Here is a 7,466-nt window from a genome sequence, read left to right as displayed (position 1 = left end):
AGCGCGACAGCTGTAGCGGCCATTGGAGGGTGAATGTGGCAAAAGGAAGACCTTTCTCTCTGTCTCTCTCTCTCACTATCCATTCTGCCTGTCAAAAAAAAAAAAAAAAAAAAAAAAGAAAGAAAAGAAAAAGAAATGAAATGTCTGAATGCTTCATGATACCAAACTCCTATGAGTCAAATATACTTTTTAAAAAAGATTTATTTATTTATTTGAAAGAATTACAAGAGAGGAGAAGCAAAGAGAGAGACAGAGAGAGAGAGATCTTCCATCCGATGGTTCACTCCCCAGATGGCCGCAACAGCTGAAGCTCCAATCTGAAGCCAGGAGCCAGGAGCCTCCTCCAGGTCTCCCACATGAGTGCAGGGACCCAAGGACTTGGGCCATCTTCTACTGCTATCCCAGGCCACAGCAGAGAGCTGGACTGGAAGATGAGCAGCCGGGACTAGAACGGGCACCCATATGGGATGCCAGCGCTTCAGGCCAGGGCTTTAACCCGCTGTGCCACAGTGCTAGCCCCACAAGTCAGGAGCCCAAGGAGTTGGGGCATCTTCTACTGCTTTCCCAGGCCACAGCAGAGAGCCGGATCCGAAGTGGAGCAGCCGGGACTAGAACGGGCACCCATATGGGATGCCAGCGCTTCAGGCCAGGGCATTAACCCACTGCACCACAGCACCAGCCCCTCAAATATACTTTTAAACCATCAACAATTATTCAGACAAAAGCTGAAAAGTCTGAATGAAGTGAGCAGGCTTCCCATTGCAGCATATGATGGAGGGCTTGCGGAGATAAAAAATCAGAGGAAGTGAGTTAAAATATAATGTTCAACAGCAATTTTCACACTTTGCTGGTGAGAATACAAAACAGCACAGCCAATTTGGCGGTTTCATGCTAAACTGATTAATGGTAAGTGAAACAAGTCAATTTGAAAAGACTAAATGCCACGTGATTCCAACTTTATGACATTCTGGAAAATAAAAAAACAAAACACTGAAGACAATGAAAAGATCATTTTTTTGCCTGAGGTGGAGGTGAACAAAAGGTAGAATAGGCAGAACTTAGAAAGTTAGGGCAATGAAAATTCTGTATGTGGGAAGGTGGATATTAACCTAGCGATTAAGAGGACGGTTCACATGCTCACATGACTTATCCACGTGTCTGCACGTATCTGAGTTCTGTACCTGGCTCTGGCTCCTTGTTACTGCAGATCCTGAGAGGGACAGCGATGGCTCAAGGAATTAGATGATGCCACTCACTTGCACGCATCGATTTTGTTCCCAGCTCCCAGAAGTCAGCTCCCGCCCAGACTTGGCAGTTGCTGGCTTTTGGGGAGTAAATTAGTGAATGTCTCTCTGTCTTTCTCCCTGCCTCTCTCTTTTTTTTTTTTTTTTTTTTTTTTTTTTTTTTTTTTTTTTGACAGGCAGAGTGGACAGTGAGAGAGAGAGAGACAGAGAGAAAGGTCTTCCTTTGCCGTTGGTTCACCCTCCAATGGCCGCCATGGATGGCGCGCTGCGGCAGGCGCACCGCGCTGATCCGATGGCAGGAGCCAGGTACTTATCCTGGTCTCCCATGGGGTGCAGGGCCCAAGCACTGGGGCCATCCTCCACTGCACTCCCGGGCCACAGCAGAGAGCTGGCCTGGAAGAGGGGCACCGGGACAGAATCCGGTGCCCCACCCAGGACTAGAACCCGGTGTGCCGGCACCGCAAGGCAGAAGATTAGCCTATTGAGCCGCGGCGCCGGCCCTCCCTGCCTCTCAAAAATTTTTCTTTTTTAAAAAGAAAATATTCTGTGTGATTCTATAACAATGGATATGTCATTGCATATTTGTTCAAATCCAGAGAATGCTGAACCCCGAGAATGAACTTTAGCGTAAACTATGGAGTTGGGATGATGCTGATTTGCTGATCCAGGTTCCTCAGTTGTCATGAGTGTAACACTATGGTAGGAGCTGTCAATCATGCTGGAGGCTGTGGATGTGTGGCACAACAGAAAGTTCTGTATCTTCCTCATTTTTATATGACTCTATAATCACTTTAAAATATTTTTAAAAGCGTAGTGTTCTCCCTATTCACCTTTCAATGTCTTTATATGTGAGAGTAATAATGGAGGGAAACACAATAAAGCTTTATATAGGGAATTCTGTATTTCACACATATATTTTTATACCTCCATAAGAAAGACTAAGCAAGTTTGTTAAACCAGTTTCCTTTAGCTCTGTTTTCTTAACTGAGTTAATAGTGATTTTTAAAATTTAGTCCTGAAATTGATACACAGAAAATCTAGTGAAATCAAATATAGTTTAACAAGTGAAAAATAAGTTCCTTAGGGGTCACTGTTGTGGTGCAGTGGATTAAGCCACTGCCTTCACCACCAGTACCCCATACCAGAGTGTGGGTTTGAATCCATGGTGCTCTTGTACCAAGCCAGCTCCCTGCTAATGCACCTAGGAAAGTAGTGGGAGATGGCATTGCAGGCAGTGGCTTTACCTGCTATGCCACAATGCTAGCTTCTCCATCTTATTTTTTAAAAAAGATTTATTTTATTTTCTTAACCCACTATGCCACAGCTCTGGCCCTTAAGTTCCCTTCTTAAAATCTGATCTATCATATCAGCCAATTAAAAAGTTAATTTGACACTTAGTTAACACTAAGTGTCAAACTTCCAAAGAAGTTTTCTTTTTCTATTAGTGTAACAACAGATTTAAATTTGGATCCTTTTGGGATTTGAATGGACAGTCACTTATTTAAGTTCTTTAGCCTGGCCGATGTTGGCAGGTTGTGACCTAGACTAGGGTGTCAAGAAGAGAAACTGCATGAGAGATGAAATCCTAACCACAATCTACTGATGAAGTCATGCACTGGGGGCAGAGCTTATCCACTCTGGAAAGGGACACCTCTTTCTAAATTGGCCTGCCAGTAGCACTGGTTTTTATGAGTGTTTTGTAGGAGAGACAGAGGGAGAAAGAGAGAGAGAAAGAGAGAGAGAGAGACAGACAGAGACAGAGAGAGAAATCTCCTATCTACTGGTTAACTCTCCAAATGCCATAACAATCAGAGCGGAGCCAGGCCAAAGCCGGGAGCAAGGAACTCCATTCAGATCTCCCACGGGGTTGGCAGGAACTCAATGACTGTTGTTTTTCCGGGTGCATTAGCAGGAAGCTGGATCAGAAGTGGAGCAGCCAGGGTTTGAACCTGCACTCTGATATGGGATGCTAGTGTCAAAAGCAAGAGGGTTAATGGCTTAATCCATTGCCTGTAAAGACAGCCCAATGATCTAGTCACTGAGGTAAGTAAGGTTTGTCACTTGCAATGCATGTCACAGTAGGAGATAAAAGACAAGTAAAATTATCACATATTTGGAAACAACCTAATACATTTCTAAAGTTCAAGGCTTTTAAAGAATTGTGTTTTATAATACCAAATGTTTCACAAATAGCCCAAAAAATGATCAAAGGTCAAACTAAAAATTTTGCTATTTTTAGTAAAATGAAAGTACTCACATTTTGGGGGGCAGGTAGTTTTTCTGATAATGATCCATTGTTTTTCTGGCATTAAACAATAAAAAAAATTATGTTTTCAGGTGCAAATGAATCAGAATGAATAGTAACTGGCCTTTTCAGCTGTTAAAATTGTAAAATTATTTCCGTATTTGTTATATTACACCAACAAAAATTTGAATAACAGAATTTTTGCTGGTATTGCAGTGTTTATAGATAAGCAGGTAGCTTTATAGAATTTGGACTATGTTGGCTGATTTAGGGAGCATTGCAGGAACAGTGGTTTTGCTCTGGACTGAGTGTTTTCTGGAAATGAGGACAATTCTATGATGGAATATCTTTGTAGTTTTTATCCAAGAGGTAGAAAGAATGGCACAGTTAAAGCGGTGGCTGGTATAGAAGCAACAGTCACTCAGACCAGGAAGAAAAAGAGGGTGGCCTTTTTGTTTTTGTTCTACATGAAGAGAGAATGGCCTTGTTTATGTCTTTTACTATCATGATAAAAATGATCTTTTCTGAGGCAAGTATTTGGCTATGTCCCAAGTCAGTGCCTGGGCTTGAATCCAGGTTTCTAATGCAGACTCTGGGAGTTGGCATAATGGCTCAGTGGTTGTCTCCCTGCCGCACATGTGAGAGATTCACATTGACTTCCTAGTTTCTGAATAAGTCCTGGCCCAAGCTCAACTGTTTGTAGGTATTTGTGTAGTGAATCAACAGATGGAAGCTTTCTCTCCCTATCTCTCTCTTTCCCTGACTCTCATATGAATCTGTATGCATGAAATTTGAGTTCTAAGACATTGCTAATGCATCAAAAAAGAACACCATGGCATAGCTGCTGTTGCCAGTATAGTTCCCAGTTGTCAGTTACTGCTTTTCTTTTGTTTTATTTTTCAAGTATGAAAGAAAAATAAAGTATGTTAAAATGATCATAAATGATTAATGAATGAAAGTTATTCAGGGTGGATATTAAGAAAATATTTTACTGTACATACATCATTCAAGAAGTCGTCTAAATGATTTGAAGGGATAAACCATGAGAAGCCTTGGGAAAGGATTACAATGGTTTTAAAAAACAATGGATATGATGTTATACCAATAAGGCTAAAAAAGGCAGTGCCTTCAAGTAGTCATCAGTACATTTGTATTTCAAGTCACAGTCATGTTTGGTTCAAACTGGTGAGGCAGCTTAGCTGTACAAGGTTGTCAGATGACCCAAGCTCTATCAACATATGTGCCATCCTCAAAAGAATGGCATTTGCTTGTGGTTATAAATAAGTCCACAGTCATGAAAAAAAAAATAAGGAACAAAATGTTCCAGGAGCAAGGTTTATCTTTAAAGTATAAAATCTACTGGTTGGACATCTCTAATTCATTCAAACTCCCATTGGTTCCAACTTAGCCATTCCTAGTGACAAGGGACACTGGAAACTTAGTCACTAATCGAGTATCTTGTGCCGTGTGTCTTTAGGAAAAAGCATTTTTTGACAGAAGAGCTTTCCAGAAAAGGAATTTCAGCAACTACGAAGGTTCTGAAAAGGAAACAAGCCGGCTGTGTTAACGAAAGAACAAGAAAGTTGGTGTGTGTGGAGAATGCATGGAAATAAATAAAATGTAGATCATTGCCAGAGCATTCAAGGCCTGCTAAGATGAATTTGAATTTTATTCAAAGTGAAAAGAATTGAGGATGTGTTTTATGACAAATTATTTTCACAGCAAGTTTCAGGTTCACAGTCAAATTAAGAGGAAGGCACTGAGATTTCCCAACTACCCCTTGCCCTCCCAGATGCACAGCGTCAGCCACCATCAATATGCTCATGAGAATTGTACATTTATTGGCACTGGTGAACCTAAATTGACACATCATTATCCAAAACCCATAGTTAACATTGGATTTCACTCTTTAAAAAAAAAAAGATATTTTATTTCTTTGAAAAGCAGAGTTACAGAGATGCAGAGCCAGAGAAGAGAGAGAAGTCTTCCATCCCCTGGTTCACTCCCCAAATGGCCGCAACGGCCAGAACTGGGCTGATTTGAAGCCAGGAGCCAGGAGCTTCCTCTAGGTCTCCCACGTGGGTTCAGGGACCCAAGCACTTGGGTCATCTTCTACTGGATCCCCAGGCCATAGCAGAGAGCTGGGTCGGAAGTGGAGCAACTGGGGCTTGAACTGGAGCCCATATGGGATGCTGGCACTGCAGGCGGTGGCTTTACCTGCTATGCCACAGTGCCAGTCCCTGGATTTCACTCTTGCGGTCGTTCATTCTACGTTTGGATAAATATGTAAGGAGATGTACCTACCGCTTCAGTACCATAGAGATTAACATCCCCTGTGCTTAGTCTATTCATTCTTTGCACCACAATTCCTTACAATCACTGATCTTTTTTGCCTTTTCCAAATTATCATATACTTTACCTTTTTATTATAAAGCTTTACCTTTTCCAAATTATCATATACTCAGAATCATACAGTGTATAACCTTTTCAGACTGACTTCTTTCACTTAGCAATGGGCATTTAAGTTTTTTTTATGCCTTTTCATGATTCAATAGCTCATTTCCTTTTTAATGCCACTGATATTCCATTGTCTGGATGTGGAGCAGCTTATTTACCTGTTTATCTAGTGAAGGATGTCATGTTTCCTTCAAAGTTTCAGTAGTTGTGAATAAGTCTGTGATAAACAACTGTGTGCTAGTTTTGTGCATGTATATGGGAGGGCATGTCTTTTCAAATTTTCTGGGTTAATCTTAATCTCCCGTTATTTAGGAGTTTTCCATCTATCTTCTCATCATTTATTTCTACTTTAATTATATTGTGGTCTATGATTTCCAGATTAAAAATGACTTGAGGGTAATGTATACTCTGCTGTTGTTTGATGAAGTATTCTACAAATATTTATATACAGTTAATTGATGGTGAAGTTGAATTCAATTATGTTCCTATTACTTTTTTCCCTGCTCAATCTATTTCTGACAGACGGTTACTGAAGTTACAACTATAATAATGGATTCATTCATTTCTCCTTGAAGGTCTATCAATTTTCTTCAAATATTTTGACACTTTCGTTAGGTGCATATACATTAAAAATTATCGTGTCTTCTAGGAGAGTTGAAACTTTTATCATTATGTAATGCCTTTCTTTATTCTGATAACTTTCCCTGTTGCAAAGTCTGCTCTGTCTGAAATTAGAATAGCCACTCCCACCCTATTTTCATTAGTGTTAGCATATTATCATTCTCTAGCAATTTACTTTTGATCTATATATGCCTTTCTATTTAAAATGATTCCTGTAGATAGTTATCTTGTTTTTTATTCACCCTGACAATATCTGTCTTTTAATTTTTACCTTTAGAACAAAGTGGTTACTGATAATGTTGGATTAATGTTTATAATATTTGTTACTTTTTTTATTTTTGTCCCTGTTCTTTGTTCTATATTAGTTTTCTTTTTCTACTATTTTCATTTTTAATTGAGTACTTTACAGTATTGTATTTGCTATTCTTCTAACATATCAATTGTAGTTTTCTTTTGTTGTTAGACTTGTTTTGAATAGTTGCTTCTCCTAGATTTTGCTAAGTCTATTTTCAAATAACATTATACCACTTCATGAGTGATATGAGCACCTTATAATAATAAAATAATCTTAGTTTCTTCCTCCCACTCCTTGTATGATGGCTGTCATTCATTTCACTTATTTATAAACATACAAGTGCCAACACAAAAGGCCTATGGAAAGGTATATAATGTATATAATGAAAAAGCTTTTACAGGTATTTCGATTTATTCTCACCAAAAAAGCTTATATTTTTCCACGAACTTTTTTGAAGCATCTTTGTGAGTGTGGTTACACACACACACACACAGAGAGAGATTCGTGCATTGCCTAACAATGGAGATATGTTCTAAGAAATAAATCATTATATGATTTTCTCATTGTGTGTCCATCATACAGAATGCCAACACAAACTAAAATG

This window comes from Oryctolagus cuniculus, chromosome 11 (assembly GCF_964237555.1).
Source record: "Oryctolagus cuniculus chromosome 11, mOryCun1.1, whole genome shotgun sequence".
In the NCBI taxonomy this organism is placed as follows: Eukaryota; Metazoa; Chordata; class Mammalia; order Lagomorpha; family Leporidae; genus Oryctolagus; species Oryctolagus cuniculus.
Note: the sequence above shows the minus strand (reverse complement) of the source record.